Source organism: Haemaphysalis longicornis, unplaced genomic scaffold (assembly GCF_048455015.1).
Source record: "Haemaphysalis longicornis isolate Haplotype H1 unplaced genomic scaffold, Haemaphysalis longicornis Haplotype H1 scaffold_13, whole genome shotgun sequence".
NCBI lineage: Eukaryota > Metazoa > Arthropoda > Arachnida > Ixodida > Ixodidae > Haemaphysalis > Haemaphysalis longicornis.
This window is the reverse complement of record NW_027526233.1, coordinates 62,398,626-62,414,247: the sequence shown is the minus strand read 5'-3', so window position 1 is coordinate 62,414,247 and position 15,622 is coordinate 62,398,626.

Below are 15,622 nucleotides of genomic sequence, written 5' to 3'. Positions count from 1 at the left end.
CGGAGGGGGACCGTTGACATTTTAACGACCACGATTACCGCCACGAGAATTCCCGAACCGGACGGGAGCTGAAGGTCAGTCAAGGGGTCAAACCTTGGGTCAAACATAGGAAGAGGGCACCAGACGTTCTGTCTGCGACAGTTGCACTGCTCAAACTTACTGGCCGAAGTTTCGGGTCGTCACACATGTAAACCTGGCGACTCGGCGGCTAGTTTGCGTCGTTGGGTCGACGACCAGGCTTTGTTAGGCGCTCCACGTGTTAACAAAGGAAAGGAATTTCGGTGGCATGGGAAACAATGATAGGCGGCACGGTATGAAAAATACTTTATAAGACAAGCCACCCGACCACCGATGGCCGGAAAAAATATTTGCTTTCATTCGGGTGATATTTGTGTTTTGCTGAACAACTCTAGGTTTCTGTATGAGTGTGAGAGGTGGGTCACGTGACTCTTTTGAACCGACCTAGCTTTGTTTGTCACGGTGGCCAATCAGTGGCCTAGGGTGGGTATATCAATGAGCCATTCTCACTCTCAGATGGTGACGTTCCTGTTGTGGGTGGGGTATTAGAGGTAAAACCGAGGAGTTTGATGTTTTGTAGGGGGTATTGAGACAGAGAGGGAAAGGAGAGCGCAGCGAGCCCCGCTCGATGCGGGCCTTGCCCGACCTCTTGTGTGCGATCATGAACCTTGAAAGTTGGAAATACGTAGTGTAACTTGTACATATTGTACATTTCGCGTTTGCTTTGAGTAGACCGTCGTCGGCTACGTGCCGCCGGCTAGCCAGCCAGCGAGTCATCGTTTCAGCGATCATCGCTTCGATCATCGACTTCGGCAACCGATGCAACTTATTTAACTGGGGGTCTTAAACGTGCGCCGAAACCTCGAACACACGGGCGTTTCCGCTTTCACCTTTATCAGTATAGCGGCCGCCGCAGCCGGGATTGGAACCCGCGTCCTTGGGCTTAGTAGCACAAGGCCTTAGCCACAGAGCCACCGCTGCAAGTGAAAACGCACTGCAGAAATCCAGCGTTTCCTGACGATGACTGTGCGTGAAGCGGAAGAAAAGAAACGCTTTCCGTGGTCGGAATGTACCGTAGGTCCATCACGAAGCGAAGCCGACGTGTATCCGATCGCGCCTTTCCGCCACGGTCGAAGCAATTTAAATTTGGAGAAGCGTGCGTGGACCTGAAAAATTAGACTGAATAATCGTGCACCTCTCCGCACAACAACGACAATGGTTGAACGTGAAGCTTCGTGCGAAATCAAATGGTGAAGGTTCAAAGTCAAAGCCGCTGCGATCAAAAGCCCAAACAGCGTGCTAGTCAAAGTCACAGTTCAACGAGGCAAAGTCCAAACCGTCAGCGTGTCAAAGTCTAAGCGCAGGCGACAAACAAACAATCCCTCACGAGGAATCTTCTCGTTCACAAATCCTCGTCACTTGGAGGGGTGCCTAATTTTTTCAACATTGTTTCCGTTAAATAGCAGCTTGAATTGTGCAGCATGTAAGGGTAAGGTTGTGTGATATCATATAAGCAACTTTGTACAAAAAATAATAAACCATTGCACTCCTTGAAGATGAATGACTAGCGAAGCGTTTTGAACAGCGTGTTACTTTGGTGGTGACCGCCTGCTAGTATCACACGCACCGTTACATTCGTTTATCAAAGACAAGCAGGTCCTTGAGAGTTCTTGTTCTCGGACATGAGATATGCATGGAAACGTAAATATATAACCTTTGCTTAAAACCGTACGCCTTGTGACGCTACCTGCTATACCGGCGTCGGCAGTGCATCTTATTTTGGACAGAGGAGTGCACGATGATTACAAATTTGCATGGGCGTGGACAGGGGGTTGCAAAATGGGCACTTCCCCCCCTCCCCCCCCCCATGCCACACCCGCACTTGCCCCCTCCCCGATCTCCCTCTCCCCATAGGCTGCGAGGGGTTAGCCCCCCGTCATGACAAACTCCTGCCGACCCCCTTGCAAGGTGGCCGGGTTTTTGAACTCATGCGGTGACAGCACGTCATGAAAGCAAAAATGGCTGACGATGGCTCAGCTAACCTTGGATGTGCAAAGCAAAAGCTTGGCTTAGTCTGGTTTAGTCGTGATTTGAATTTCTTAACCTTTTATTTTGCTGTATTTGTTATACTATTCGTCCAAAGTGTGGGGATCCGCTTGATCCCCTTTCCTCCTCCCGCGAGCGCGATGTTCGAACGAGCGCGCTTTCCCGCGCACGTGACGTCACCTCGCGGGCCCACGCGCCGGCAGGCACCGACTGTCCTGCCGCCGCTGTCGCTCCTCCTCGCCCGGGAACTTCCCTCCTCTCCTTCGCGCCTTAAAACCGGACGCGCCCGTTTCGGAGGCCTCTGTCGGGTCTCTCTGGCTCTCTGGATGGCTCTCGCTCTCGCTGGATCTCTCTGGCTCTTGGGTGTCGCTCCCTGAGCTCGGAAAGGAGATGGGGGAATGGAGGAGATGGGAGTCGGATACCGGGGCGCTCCTTGCCCCCGGCTGGCTCGTCTCCTCCCCGCCGCGCCGACCGGTTGGGCGCTGTTTGGCCCTGATCGGACGCGCAGGGTAGGCCTCTGGTCACCTTGCGAGCGGCCCGCGTGCAACCTCGGCCATGGTCGCCTGTTTGGGCGACGCCGTAGGACGCGCGTCGTTACAGTGTAGTTCTTAACCCGGTCTTGGCGTTATTATGCACTGTACAACTGGGCCAATAAACCCCCTGGTTCGTCCCGGCCCCTTGGAGCCTGTCGTCGTCTGTGTCGGTGAGTCGAACCCGTCGCGGCGTCTCCCTTGTGGACGCCGCGTACCTCTCTGGGGCCTTTTGGATGGGTCATTTCCGGGCGAAGGGGGAAGACCCTGAACCCCACTTAGACCCACAAGGGACCGTCGAGCTGACATCGTCGCTCAACGTCTCTAACGAGGCTAGCCGGGGTGGTTTGCTACCCCGTAGCCAGACCCATTATGCCCACATTGGCGCCCAACACGGTATCGACACTGCGCGACGGAGCAGGCCCTTGGCCTTAGTCCCTGTGCGATTTACTGTGAGGTGAGCGGTTCGGCTTCCGAGCACGACGCTTCGGCGAACGTGCTCCCGCCGCTCACCGCTGTCCGCGAACCGAGGCAATTATCGCCCGACCCGCGCCGGCATCTCCTGTGTTCTGTACGACTCAACGTAGCGGCGATCCTGAGCCTGCGAACTTGACGTACGATTTGAACCTGGAGCAGAGCCATACGCTCGCTACGTCGGAAACGAGAACACCTTTTGCTCGGACGACGTTAGCCTGCGGCCAATGTATCTCCACGTGCAGACGACAAACGGCTTTTGTGACCAAGTTTGCGTTTCGCCAAGGAGCCCCTTGCGCCTCGTCGGGGAGCCTCCTGCTCCGACGACGATAACGCGCATTCGTCCTACCGAGTGCATCATCGCACGCGCGGACGCCAAGGCCCTGTCGCAAAAGAGCGCATATTGCTCCCACGACACGGCCGGGACCGCATAGCACATCCCCGCGCAGGCATTGTACGACGCTTTGTTGTCGATCTTGCCGGCGCGCGTGAGGTGCAGTGCGCTGAGTCCACAGCTAGGCCCACTGGGGAGCACTCTGTTTCCCAGCCATAGCTCGCCTTACGATCTCGTGTTTCCAAAGCACGGCGGCCCGCTCGCCGCGTAGTTGTGCGGACTACTTAGAGATCGGGCCACACGTTCTGAACGAGTTTGACCGTTCCGTGTTCGTTCGTAGTGGAGACGGACCACGTGGCATTCAGCTGGCTTAAGCGGATACGCGAACCACGCGTGCTGGCCATATAAGCTGCGCCCGTGAAAACGTCACCGCGCAATGGGAGCGGTAGCACCACGTGGTGGCGGATGCATGTCGTGAACCCCCGTGGCCGCTTGAACGTTCCTAACGCGCCTAGCACCCGACTGGCCCCGTAGCCACGTGCTGAACGTCGGCCAGTTGGTGCGAGCCCCGAAGGGAATGCATGAAGCGTGCAAACGTTGCAATTCCCGTGCGATATCGCATACCGAGCAGACCCATTGTCAGCCGGTATTGCATCCAGCAGAGACGAGCAGGTGCCCGGTGATCAGAACGATCCGTGTTGTAAATATGATTTTAACTGGCTCTGTGTGAGTCGTGCTCTGTGTGAGCGGGCGACGCGGTCGCCGGAGGCTACTAACCGCTTGTATTGTGGTCAGCCTCGAGCGCTTGGCAGCTCGTACTGCTGCAGGCGCGTTTTTTTTTCTCTCGGATTCGTATCTGCTACACGCTCAATGTCTCTCGCTGAAATTTATCCCACCGAAGGAAATTCCCCCTGAGAGTTTCACGGTGGTGAGCACCCGCAGTTTGAGGAAGGTATACGATACTTCCGTGACTCGCGGGCGGCTGGGCGAGTGGCCGCAAGACTTTGCGAAGTTGTGCCGCTCCACTACCTGGCCAGGCATGTAGCGAGCTGATGTCCACTATCCTCGCTCTTGCCGTTGCGCTAAAGGAAGCGAAACGCGAACGTGGCGGCGGATATTAGCCCCCGTCGCTAACCCGGAGTTCCTGACGCGCGCCGCACTTGACGGAACATAAGACCACGTGCTCGAATGTGTTCGTCGGTGCGATCGTCGAAGGGAACGCAGCCAGGAATATGGCGATCCCCAGACGAGAGGCGCACCCGGGGACCACATGTTGTCCGCCGGCATCGCCTTGGGCAGAACAAACCTCCTCCGAACGCAGCAGGAAGGTCCGCTTTGTAAATATGTAAATAGTACGTCGTTTGGCTCTGTGTGAGTCGCGCTCCGAGATGGAGCGGGCGACGCTGTCGCCGGAGGCTGATGACCGCTCGTGTTGCGGTAGGTCCCGTGCGCTATGCAGCCAGGCTGCTGCAAGTGCGTTTTTTTATTTTTTTGCCTCGGACCCGTGCCTGCGAGGAGCGGATGGGAGTTCTGCCGATAAAATCTCACCCGATAATGCCCCACGAGGCTCATCTATGGTGGCGATTTGCCGCAGTCTAGGGAAGCCGCGTTGAGCTTCCCCGACTCGCGACAGGTCGGATAAGCGAGCGACCGTAAGACTTTTAGAAGTTGTGTCACTCTGCTAAATAGACCGGCCGCGCACACAGCGAGGAAGCTATTCTCTTCTCGCTCGTGCCGCGCGTGCCACAGCGCGAAGTCCGGATCCCGCAAGCTATCCCACTTCATGCAGCCAATCGAGAGGCGCAAAACACGGCAAAATACGGCGTACACTTTGGGGACTCCATCCCGGTGGCTGTAGTCGTCGGTTCCTTTCGTGCTGCCGCTGTTTGCTTCGCTGATGGGCGACATTTTCGCCCTGCGGAAGCACTAGGCATGCGCGATGAGGACAAAAGACCGCGATATTCACCCGTTTGGCTTTTTCCGCGGGCCTGATCATGCGTCCTCACGTCCGAGCGGAGCGTTGGCGCGGGGCGACGTTTCCGCCCCATGACCAACCCTACCGAGCGCCAACGCCGCAGCCACGGAGAGGTTTCTTCGCGACGCCCGGCTGGGCAGCGAGTTTGCCTCCTCTTCTCCGTGGCGGGCGGAAGCGCATCACGTCAGGCGACGGCCCACCAACTGGCCCAATAAGCCCACGTGACACGCCAGGCAGACCCTCTCTCGTGGCGGTTGTCGGAGAGACACCGCGGGAGAAGGGCACGCCACTCAATCGGCGGCCTAGGGAACGACGCGAGCCTCACGCCTTCCGTTCCAGTATTCTTCCCTCCATGCCTTCGTCGCCGATAGCGACGCTTTGGAAGGGGGGGAGGATGGCCGCCGACGAGGCGAAACGGGGAATGCCGGCTACCTTCCGTGCGACCGCTGTTATGCGCTACGAAGCCGTTAGCTCTCCCCAGTTTCTCGCGTCACCAGCGTTACGGTCACGTTTTCGGCCCGAGCCTTTGCGCGCCCCTATTGCTGTTCCCGGCAGGTAGTTTTGGGTTTCGCCTTTCGTCTCCCTTTTGCAGCACTGTTCCTTGGCTCGGTCCCCAGCCCGGTTTTCTTCAGCTTCAGTTGCCGCACCACACACGGCCCTTGCCACACGCCATCCTGCATCGACCGGTGGCTTCAACGTCGCCACTCGCCATGGCCATGGCACACCTCTGCAGCTCGGGCGCTCCGGCGCTTTCTCGGGGCACTCCCTCACGATGCCTCGTGCGGCGCCGCTTGCCGCGGCTCCTCTCCTTGGCGCCTTCGACGAGCGCGCTCTGGGTGCTTCTTCGGGACCTTCAGCCGGTACGGCACCCTGCGGCTGCTGCCACTCCAACCTTTGGTGGCCCTCTCCTGCTGCAGCTGGTCGAGCCACGCCTGGCGGCTTCAACCCTCGAGCCTGTTGCTCGAGCGGCCGGCGTGAAGCTGCCCCGCGGCCTGGCGAGTCATCTAGACGGCCCCTGCTCGTGCCAACCACTCTGGCGCTGTGTCGAACTCTGGAACGGCATGTCTTCGAAGTGTGGGCGTGTGTGTGTCGGCGTGGACTCCAACGTGCGGACATTCGCGGACTTCTTGGGCTGGGGACCCGTTGTAAGCTGGTAGGGTATGTGCTGTGCCTGCAGTCGTCGAGCCGGTCCTTCAGACCGGGCTCGGTCTTGAGGAGGGGGGGATGTGGGGATCCGCTTGATCCCCTTTCCTCCTCCCGCGAGCGCGATGTTCGAACGAGCGCGCTTTCCCGCGCACGTGACGTCACCTCGCAGGTCGACGCGCCGGCGGGCACCGACTGTCCTGCCGCCGCTGTCGCTCCTCCTCGCCCGGGAACCTGCCTCCTCTCCCCCTCTCCTTATAAGCACGACGCGCGCGCTTCGCGCGCTCCCTTGCTCTCTTGCTCTTAGCTCTTGCTCCGGCTCTGTCCCATGGATAGGGGAGATGGGGGAATGGAGGAGATGGGAGTCGGATACCGGGGCGCTCCTTGTCCCCGGCTGGCTCGTCTCCTCCCCGCCGCGCCGGCCGGTCGGGCGCTGTTTGGCCCTGATCGGACGCGCAGGGTAGGCCTCTGGTCACCTTGCGAGCGGCCCGCGTGCAACCTCGGCCATGGTCGCCTGTTTGGGCGACGCCGTAGGACGCGTGTCGGTACAGTGTAGTTCTTAACCCGGTCTTGGCGTTATTATGCACTGTACGACTCGGCCAATAAACCCCCTGGTTCGTCCCGGCCCCTTGGAGCCTGTCGTCGCCTGTGTCGGTGAGTCGAACCCGTCGCGGCGTCTCCCTTGTGGACGCCGCGGACCTCTCTGGGGCATTTTGGATGGGTCATTTCCGGGCGAAGGGGGAACACCCTGAACCCCACTTAGGCCCACAAGGGACCGTCGAGCTCACATCGTCGCTCAACGTCTCTAACGAAGCTAGCCGAGGTCGTTTGCTACCCTGTAGCCAGACCCATTAGGCCCACAAAAGCCACCTTTGTATACTGTTGTAGTCACGCTTCCGGCGTAAAAAATGGAGGAGGACTGGACGAGGCGCCCACTGGACGCTTTTTTTTTCCTCGCAGCGACACCCCGCTGCCAGCGAGCGCGAGCCTGAAAGTAAAAATGATGCCAATGACAATAGACAGCGCAAGGCTCCAAATAAGCGCTGGGCTTTTCGCTCTCGGCTAGCGCGCACGGCGCAACGTAAAACCCCAAACGTCAAAGCAACGCTGGCCCGATAAAAAAAGCCTGGCTGACGTAATGGCGATAAGACATGCTGTCACTCCACACACTAATTTGAAAAACACTGTTTCGTTTATCGCTCATGTGTTATAAATCTAATGAAAACACACAAATGCAGCGTACTTGAACTATTCATCAGTATTGTAATAAATTAGTGGCTTAACACTCATATATATTCGGCACCTATTTTCGAGCCGCGCGGAATTTTTCTCAACGGCATGGCGTGGATGATGTAACGAAGTGGCAATGAGTTGAGAGTTTCCTCGCAAGATACGTAATGCTCCGAACAAATCCGAACTCATGCGGAGCTACAGAAATGCATCGTGTAATATTTTTTTAGTATAAACGCGGGCCTTATAAATATGCGAAACTCTTGCTCTAGCAAATATTTATTATCTCAGCTGTACCATTTGTTCAGAAATATACAGAAAAGGCTGTTTTCTGGGGAATAAATGTGGGGACGCAGCAAAGGAATGGTAGCGCAGTCAACTGGAGCGGACGTGCTGAATCAGCGAAGCTGAAACAGCGCGACCAAATGAAAGGTTTCTACGGTTTTGTTTTTCTCCTTTTTTGATATCGATAGGCGTCGTGTAGATGTAAGCAACAGTGTATATGATGTTTGTGGGCTTTTTACGCAATTAGGGTAGGGAACGCGCAGGCCGCACAAAGTGGTTTCTCTGGTTGTCTATAGCATTAATGGGGAGTGACGTCAGTGGTAGAAGAAAACCTGGGCGCAATACGCATAGAGTTCGATACTGTTTCAAGTGTGACAATGTTTGAGTGCGAACCAAGTTGCCGAACGAGTTCGGGGCGTGCCCTATGACCACGTTCTTTATTCAAGTTCTGCATCGCGCGAACACACGTCACGTGCGGCACTGTGCAGCGAAACGTTTGGAATTACGCATCCTGGCACCTAGCCTCGCTTCGTCTGTGATCCTGAACATCGCGTCGAAAATGTCGGCAGGCAGAGAAGCAGTTGTGAAAAGCAGTGCTCGGTTTATGGCGAAATGCGGGGCACAGAACAGCGAGTAAGAGCCAAAGCGGGAGAAGAGTTCTTCCCCTTCCAAAACCAGTTCGGGCCGCTTGGAGTCTCGCGGTCTTGTTTCAAGCACTTCGCGCACGCCCGTGTGGGGCAATCAATTTTCCAACGTGGCAATATAACAAAACGTACAAACGAAAATAGGAAGAGTGTCCGTGTGTAAAAGCCGGCCAATGAGTAAGATAATGTTTGCCAGCAGGCTCTCTTTTTTTGTGTTTTCTCCGGCGGCGTGTTACATCCGCCGAAAAATATTTCTGGCTACGCCCTTGCACTGGGGAATGGAAATGCCGGCTGCTGCGTTCATAGCTGCGTTATCTCTCCAGCGCTGGCTTCCGGCGACGGTCTAGCGGTCTCTTTTTTTTTCTTTCCTGGAGACGGGGTCGGCGAAGGGAGGTGACGTGCGTGATCTTGTCGGCATAGCCAAGGAGAGGGTCTTCTTTATCTCTCCGTGCCGCACTCCTCCGACTCTAGCTGGGAGCCACGGGGCGATGGACAGGGGGTCGTCGCCCTGTCGCCGCTTCGCTTGCGTGCGAGGGCTCCGCGGACGGGAGGGGTGCAGGCTCACTTGCAAATCCATCCAAGCCAGTACATACAACGTGTGATTACATCAGCAGAACACGCCGTCACGAAAGCCAACAACACTCTTTAAAATTAATGACATACATTTATAATTCGAGTGTCCTAACCTGATATCATCTTCGATAAACCGCACCGGTGTACACCAGGGCGCACCTGATGTAAGGGAAGGAACGGGTGTCCCTATTCGCACGCCTGGTGGGAACAATTTTCATTTTTGATTCGCACGCCGCGTGGTAACAATTTTTTTTTAGTTCGCACGCCGCGTGCCAACAAAAAAGTGGCAGTGTAACGCAGGCACGTGCGGGAGGAAAAGCAAACACAAAAAACAATGATAATGAAAATTAACTATGGGTCCGTCAATGCCCACCTACAAGAGCTTCACCATTCAAGTGTTGCGCGTAAATGCAAGCTTCCCTGAATATTTTGACAGGTGAAGAATTAAAAAAAAACATCCCCCTCGCGAGGGGCGCGATCAAATGCAGAGCATTTCCGCGGGGGGCGCGCCTGCAAGTCGTATGGATTACGTATTGGTTGTTGTTGTTGTAATTGTCTTCCAGCGTAGACATTGTCGATGAAGTCGCTGGTGAAACGTGAAACGTGCCGGAACCCCCTGCCGCGGCTATGACGCAACGAGGAGCGGCTATGACGCAACACAATCCAACACAATCCACTTTAATCCAAACCAAGCCAATCCAATCCAATCCAATGCCCCTCGCGAGAGAGTGTTATAGCGCCGCAATCGCGCCACCACACGAACGCGTGATGTTGACGTCACGATCACGCCACAGATGTTAGCGACCGGAGAGCGCACGAACGACATATGTGGTTTAAGCGCGAACCGACCGCGGCGAGAGAGCGCGATGCGAGCGCCCCCACCTGTTCTTGCGCGCGAACCGGCTGTTGCTCAGCGCGAACCCAACGCGGCGAGAGAGGGTGTTGCGCACGTCCCCACCTGTTGTGCGCCCGAACCGAACGCGGCGAGAGAGGTTGTTGCGAGCGCAGAGAAGGCGAGGAGGACGCGGGGGAGAGGGCGCACCTGTGGCCGACGGTTGAATGAGTCAAGGATATAAGGCGCGTTCGTAACCTTCTATTCTTTGTCGGCTTTGTGGCGCAGTGGTTAGAGCGACGTGTACCTTGCGTTCCCTAGCAGAGTCGTGGGATCGAAACCTGGCGCCGGTAAGTATTATTTTTTTATATAGTGTAGGGGGAGCGATGCGGACTACGGACGCCAACGCGGGTGACATCGTGAGTTACTGAAATGCTCTGCATTTAAAATGTCGGGGCATACACTAATGGAATACTAACAAGTTACGTGTCCCAGTATACACTAGGCACTTAGTAACTGGAGGTAGTAAATGTATACTTGTCAGAATTACTAACCGAAGCAGGCAGTAAGCACCACTACCCCCACTAGTAAAGTCTAGGCGATAACACTCTTTTGAGCTACATGCGTTTCCTAACTGGCCATGCACAACGTAGTCATAAGCACGACCTTAATCTAGTGCATACTGCTTCTTACACTCAGTTAATTTACTAAACATGCAGTTAGTTGCAGAGCCTCCGCACAAAACTGCGGGGTAGTAGTGTTTGTAAGGGGTTAGTAAATACGGCCGTTACTACCATTTTACGACCTTTTTTATTAAGAGTGAAGATTGATTGGGGCGACGACCGAACTGTCGCAACAAAAAATGATGTCATCAATGTCATCACGGCTACGTCTGGAATAGCTAATCATGCCCAATACATCTAACACAGTTAATCGCAACGACGGAAATTTAAACGCGATCTACGCACGTTCTTTGCAGCGATTACACAAGCCCACTTAAAACGATACAGCTGTGGTGATGCATTTATTGTAAACAAGGCTGGCCCGGGACAGACAGACATGGATCGAAGCATATACGAATGAGGTATGGTGGCTACAAGGAGAGGTGTCAGCATACAAGCATATGGGGCCAGAAGGCGCGGCACCCTGATTGGCCGGTTAAAATGACGTCACACAGCAAAAAACGGGATGTGACGTTGCATGGGATTTTTTTTTAGTTCAGATCCATTATGGCGGTGTAGTGCTATTGAATGTTCAGGCGCACGTGTTGCTCTTGTTTCATTGTAAGGTGATTTAGTCGGTGATGTCCTGCTAAAAATTGTCTCAGTATTGACCCCCCTTGCTGTGATTTGCAGCACGGGCACAGTCTGCTTTCGAGGACGTAGCAGGGCTGGAAGACGGCGATGTGTCCCGCAACGTTTCTCTGCCCGCGGAATATATTTCCCTGATTACCTGGCTTTACCGCGGCGTGGCTCTTAGGCTCAAGGTACTGCCCGCTACCTCGACTCTGCGGACTGTGTGCGTGTTCGAAGCGCCGTTCTCTCAGCAAGAAGCATACACGTCGCTGAAGCGTAGACCTTCGCACACTGAACGCAGAGGTAACAAAGGATGCTCCCGTATGTGTACAGTAAAGTAGCAGCCCGTACCTTTTTTTACAGCGCCTAGAACGAGCAGAAAAAAAACAAATTTTGACAGTTTTTTTTGTTTACTGCCGCAAAATAATATAGGATATGTGAATACAGGCAGAAAAAACTAAATGACTGCATGCTCTGCCTTGTGTGAAATTTCGCCTGTAAAGAAAGCAATATGGTGATAGATTTTTATTTACTAGTTTTCTGTCTACATGTCTGTCATCGGAAAAAGATTTGGCCCTGGCAGTTAGGATACCGCTATACATCTGTGCATATATTAATAAAAACGTTGTGAGTCTGTCCGTGATATTGTGTTTATTTCCTGCATGGCTAGTCTTTCCTGCAAATGTTATGATTTAGTGTTATTAGCGACCTGAACTCCCAATCGTAGTTTGCTTATTTGTGCATATATTTGCCCCCACGGCTTAGTTCCTGAATTTGCGCAAAACACCACTTGCAGTTGCCCAGAAAACTGAAGCACTCGGCGTTCGTTTGATTCAGCCTGCCCCTTCAGAATCAGTTCATTGAAAACAAATCCTGCATAAGCGGCGCAACTAGACCCGCACTCTTGGTCCATTTCTGCCCATCCTTGTCTCCGAGTGCAGACAAAGCCATGCAGTTGTCTTGCACTACCCGCCGCGGTGGATCACTGGCTAAGGCGTTGCGCTGCTGAGCATGAGGACGTTGGTTCGATTTCCGGCGGCAGCGGCCGCTTTTCTGATGGAGGAGAAAAGCAAAAACGCCCGTGTGTACGAGATTTCGGCGCACGATAAAGATTCCTGGTGAAAATGAATTCGGAGCCGTCGACAGTGGCGCGCCTCATCCCCTGCGTTGCGTTGGCGAGTTAAACGCTACAATCAGTCCATCAAATCAATTTTTCTTGCACTCATCTACACAGCCAGTGAATCTAATGGTGCGGTTGGGGTGCCACAATATGCACTACTTAAACCAATGGCGAAGTGCTGCACCACCTGAACTGGTTCACATGCTGCAGGCCAATCGAACGAACCCTCAGTTTGCGCTGGTCGTCTCGTGAAATCACATGGCAGGCGGTACGGGTGAGGCATATCGTACCCCGGAAACACTGCATGAAGTTCAAAGTATGGCCACCTAGGACAAAGGCTGACGATGCACATACATTAGTCATTGTAGCTCAGAATAAATGTGACAACCAACATGCACGAAGAAAATTTGCCCGGCAGCATCTCTAGTTCATATGCACCTTTAACCGAGTATATTTTGCTGTTGAAATGCAGCGCAGCGTATCAGTTAAAGCACCACAAAAAGTAGTCTGAAATAGGGCATGGAAGTTGTATTTGCCAAAAAAGCGCATTGTTCACCTCATGCCTTTGATTCGGTTGCCTTTTCCTTGCAGTGCTGCACAAAACACCACCTGTAGAACCAACAATAGCCCAGGCGGGGTACCGACAGGTGCCATTCCTTGTTGGCCGTGCTTGCATCAACGTATCGTCTTGTGCTATACTTCATCATGCACCTTATGCTAACTGTTCCTGTTTCTCAATCTGCCTAACGTTGCATAGAGGTAGCAGAGACAGCCTGAGGCGAAATGTCCCGGTAAAACTGGTTTATTTGGAGTTGTAGAAATACAGTGGAGGGCCCATTACCGAAGTTCTGGGTGTGCGTGTGGTCCAACTCTCTTGGCATTGCATTCACACCACGGAATGAAAGTGGTGAGGGTGCTGCATGGCTTGCCATTCACCTACCTATTTACTTCGACATGAGCGTGTACTCACGCAAATGATTCTATGATTTTTTTTTTCGCACCTCCCCCCCCCCCTCCATTTAAAATTGTGGTTCAACACAGCCGAGCAAAACTATTTTCCACGGCAGCCCCAGAGTCACTCGACGCGTTAATTAAGTCTACGGAGCACTTCGGCCCATAATGATCGAGCTCGCGCAAACACTAAATATCATTTACAGCGGCCGGTAACACTCTTCGCGCATATGCCTGGCCTAAGCATTGATTATTAACAACAGGGATTGCTTATCAGTGAGCAAATAGCTTTCATCAGCCTCTTTTTCTTACATCGCCGATCGAGTTTCCTCAAACACCCGGGGGCCGCCATGTTTACGCTGCCCTCCGCCTCAGAAACCTCGCCTGGAGCCGCCGGTGGCGATTCCCATTCTATAGTGCCTAAAATATTCTAGGCACTATATCCATGGTTTCTCTATGAGGCTCGGTCATCTCGCCACTGTTATTCAAAATCGTCATGAACCTCCCACCAAAATGTGCAGTCAATTCCCCACATTAAATACGCGCTATATGCGGATGACCTTACCGTCTGGACGCCTACTGGCTCCATTGGAGATCAGCAAGACGCCTTGCAGCAAGCGATTACTGCTACCTTTCTATACATCCAGACACGAGGTCTCCAGTGCGCACCCGAAAAATCGGCTTTGCTAACGCTCCACTCCCAGCCTTCTCACAAATCTGCTCGAGGTATACCTGAACCTCAACTGGCCATTGCAGGGCAGCCAGTCCCCAACGTCCCCAAACAGCGGTTGTTGGGTCTCAGAATACCCAAAATCGGCACCGGACTGCACACAATTTCCGCTCTACATAAAACCCTGTCGCAACTGACGCATCTTCTGCAACGCATTTCCCACCGCCGTCGAGGCTTTGAAGAGCACGATACCATACAGATAGTGCAAGCTTTGCTTATTAGCCGCATTACCTACGGAACCACATACCTCGCTCTCAAAACAACAGAAAAGTCTCGACTCAACATCATGATTCCGCAAGCGTACAAAACTGCGCTTGGCCTCCCCACTGCCACTGTGACCCAAAAACTACTTGCTTTGGGAGTCCACAACACGGGGGAAGAGCTGCAAGAAGCCCATCATTCAGCTCAACTACGGCGCCTGAAATTGACTCCCACAGGTCGACAAGTCCTTACAGCATTAGTACATCGCCCGATACCCCCGAGGGAACAAACAAACGCATCCCTCTAGCCCTGAGAAATTGCATATGAGTGACCCCAATCCCTCGAAATATGCACGCCAAACATGACATTGGCCGCCGGCCTTCTCGGGCTCCCAATACGGGAACGACCCCAGCGCCCTGTACACCGATGCTACCCCCTACCCTGGGCGCGCTGGCCCCATAGTCTGTGTAGTTACACATACTGGCCAATGCATCAATGCCGCTACTACTACCACAACCTCAATAGATGTCGCTGAAGAAATAGCCATTCCCTTGGCGGCCCACTTCCCGCCCTGAAGCAGTTACTATCCTCACCGATTCATTATCAGCCCTATTCATCCTCCAAAACTGCTCGACAACCCCTGATATCTGCATCGTCTGGGCTCCTGGACACACCGCCATCCCCGGCAATCAAGCGGCTCATGCCGCGGTTCGCAATTTGATATGCCGACGGCAGCCAATGTCTACCCCCTCAAGATCAGCCCCACCCACTGAGCGGCTACACAGATGCTGCGTTCCAATTCGCAGCAGCTTGGTAGACAGTCTACGAAGCAGTCTAACTAGACGTCTAAAGGAATGAAATTGGAACGGCGCCTCGGTCGCAAACGCAACACCAGCGCAGACGACCACCAGACGACAGCGTCGTTGCAGACATGTTGAGATGAGCAAGCCGCAAGTTTCGTAACTAATATTACCGTTGTTATTACAAACTTTACGTAATTTAAAAACTAGGCAAAGTTACCTTCATGACTAGTAAATGTTACTAAATATTTAAACAAAGGAACAAGTGCTTTTGGTTCAACATAAAAACGCAAAAAGGTGCCGCTGGCGTCGCTTTTCAGTTTAGACAGGAAGGTAGCCTGCATCGTTGTGACTTCGATGCTGTCTCCTCGAAGCAGTCTTCGTTGACTGCTGCGTTCGAATTGGAACGGGGCTTAACATGGCGTACTGTCCGCGAAGACG